This window comes from Scylla paramamosain, chromosome 26, assembly GCF_035594125.1.
Source record: "Scylla paramamosain isolate STU-SP2022 chromosome 26, ASM3559412v1, whole genome shotgun sequence".
Classification (NCBI taxonomy): domain Eukaryota; kingdom Metazoa; phylum Arthropoda; class Malacostraca; order Decapoda; family Portunidae; genus Scylla; species Scylla paramamosain.
Window position 1 is genome coordinate 11,355,001 of NC_087176.1, and position 2,500 is coordinate 11,357,500.

Consider the following 2,500-nt stretch of genomic DNA (forward strand, 5'->3'; position numbering starts at 1 on the left):
AATATACCAGTGTATTCTTAACCTATTTGTATAAGCAGTGACACGTAATTGTTACTACGCACTTAAGTCGCCGCTCGTTACACACTCGTTCACATCCCGGCGCCAGTCTGTGCACGGTCTCTTGTCACCGACTGTAAACACTTAACGTCCCTTTCTCTCTGCCCCCTGAGACTTAAAATAGAGAGGGAGAGAAAAGTCGGTCGCTATGTCCCGCTCCATAAAGATGACGTAAGGAGAATTCCGTTTGCAAAGCCATTATGGTTCTGGAGGTGTTTTAATGCTGCGCTCTTGAAGGAGTGTAAAGGAGCGTTTTCGTCACACATCAAGCTTGCCAAGCCTGAACACGTTGAGGGAGGCTCGCCAAAACATCCCGAAACCCCCAACGGTCATGTGAACAGCTGATTCTAGTAAACAAACAATAGTGTGGAGGGGACTGAGGAGTTCTTCAGGGAGCATTTTCTTAAACACTTTGGCGCCTCGTCTCCAGTACTTTCTACAGCTTCTTCTGGAAGTTATGAAGTTTTCCAAGGTGTTCTCGTGATTCTGGTGATTAATTGACAAGGATTCTGATTACCAGTGAAAAAAAAATATTCAAGAGAGTTCGAGTAATTATCTCTGTGGCCCTTGGAAACTGTTGTGATGAGAGAACAAAACGTTTAAGAATTGAAGGCTTTAGTGTGGCCACCGACATTTACAATAAGCAAAGTGTCACTGAAGAACTCCCGAAGCGTCCCACGAGTGGATTCGAACAGCTGATTCTTGTAAACAAACAGTAACTGCGTGGAAAGCGATCAAGAAATACTGGATGAGGAATTCTTCAGTATGACCACCAACGTTTCTTAATCTGTTTTATTCGAAGAGCACGCCGAGGCACTGTACTCTTAAACTAGGACAAATGCCTCTATAGTAAACAGTAATGAGTTGAACGATCTTCGAAAAATAGATGAGTTTACAGTAGGTATTAGCTCTGCCACCACCTTTGTATCCTTCTCATCATGTCCCTGTCCAACTGTCCTTCCTTTTGTCTCTCATTTTCTCCCTCCCTCTCCCTTACAAATAGATCAGGGTATAAATATATCCACCATGTACCCAGATCCAATGTTAGTTTAATCGTGACACCATCAAACACCGGCAAGTCTTAACTAAAGGGAGTTTGTTTTCGGCTTAAGCACCTACTGACTCAAGCACCTACTGAGACCCGTATTCAGAAACGCTTAGGTCTTTCATCATGACTATTTTCTCAAGGCCACACAGATCATTAGCAGGGTTCCCAAGCGTGTTTCTCCTGTTAATAATGGAGAAATCTTGTCAATCTGTCACTAGAAGCGTAAAAATACCCTTATTAACTCGTGTCACTTCAAGTAGAGCCTGTTAAAAGCAGGCGAGGTGCGGGCAGAAGTGTTTCAGAATATAGTCCTATGTCATGAGGAAAAGGAAATCGACAAAAGTGTTTACTTATGACTCAAGCTCACGGGAGACGAGATTTAAACGTGCCTTCAGTCATGGTGCAGGAGAGAGCGAGAGGGAGAGAGAGGGAGTGGGAAAGAAAAACAAAAGACAGACTATTCGAGAAAGCATCAACGAAGAGAATAGAATAGTGACATCAGTGGATTCCTGTTTCAAAGGATAGAGTGAGTAAGCATCAAAGTGACTAACAAGGAGTGAGCAATAGGCTGAGTGAGGTGGTGGCGGCGCGCGACTGTGCCGGCAAACAAGAAAAGTTCAGAAGTGTTTGGATGATATTCAAGCCCCGCGATAAGGTTATGCACGATGCCATGGGTAAGACTTGTTGTTTTGTACATATTGATGAGCCTTTGAGCTAAAGATGATGGACAGAAAAGACATTAGAATGAACAAATAGCATGAGCACCGCAAAGGGCAAAAGGGATTGGCAGGACGAGACACGCAATAAAAAGTACAGTAAATTATTTCACGATCAGAACTTTTAAAAATTTTGAGGTACTGATTGATTCCCGAATTAAGAAGAAGGATGAGAGAGGCTTTAGGCAAAAAGAGAGAGAGAGAGAGAGAGAGAGAGAGAGAGAGAGAGAGAGAGAGAGAGAGAGAGAGAGAGAGAGAGAGAGAGAATACGAAACATATTATATATCTAACGACGATATCTACAGAACCACGTGTTGCTATTCACAAAGGACGTGAGGAGATCCCAGTTACAAAGAATTACAAAGGAAAACGAAACAAGAGACCTTCAAGCACGGATGTTTGGGAAATACTTGTAACGAGCTACAGGGTGAAGAAACAGGACAGTAAAGCAGGAAAAAAAAAAAAAAAGAAAACGAGGAGGAGGAGGAGGAGGAGGAGGAGGAGGAGGACAAAAAATGCAGCTCAAGAAAAAATAAAAATAAAAACAACTCAAGATAGCCATTCACCAATAAACCTTTCCGGGGCGCGAAGATACAAGTGACTATACGTACAACTTAAAAAAGAAAGAGGACAATTAGAAGAACACGCCTCGGAACAAGAAGCAGAACATAAACACTGA

General features: G+C 42.6%; 1 protein-coding gene across 1 annotated transcript in view; it reads right to left on the bottom strand.

Moving 5' to 3' along the window:
* Positions 1-2,500, bottom strand: part of LOC135113743 (mucin-2-like) — a 31,015-nt gene that overhangs the window by 19,130 nt on the left and 9,385 nt on the right. The gene's annotated exons all lie outside the window — the stretch shown is intronic.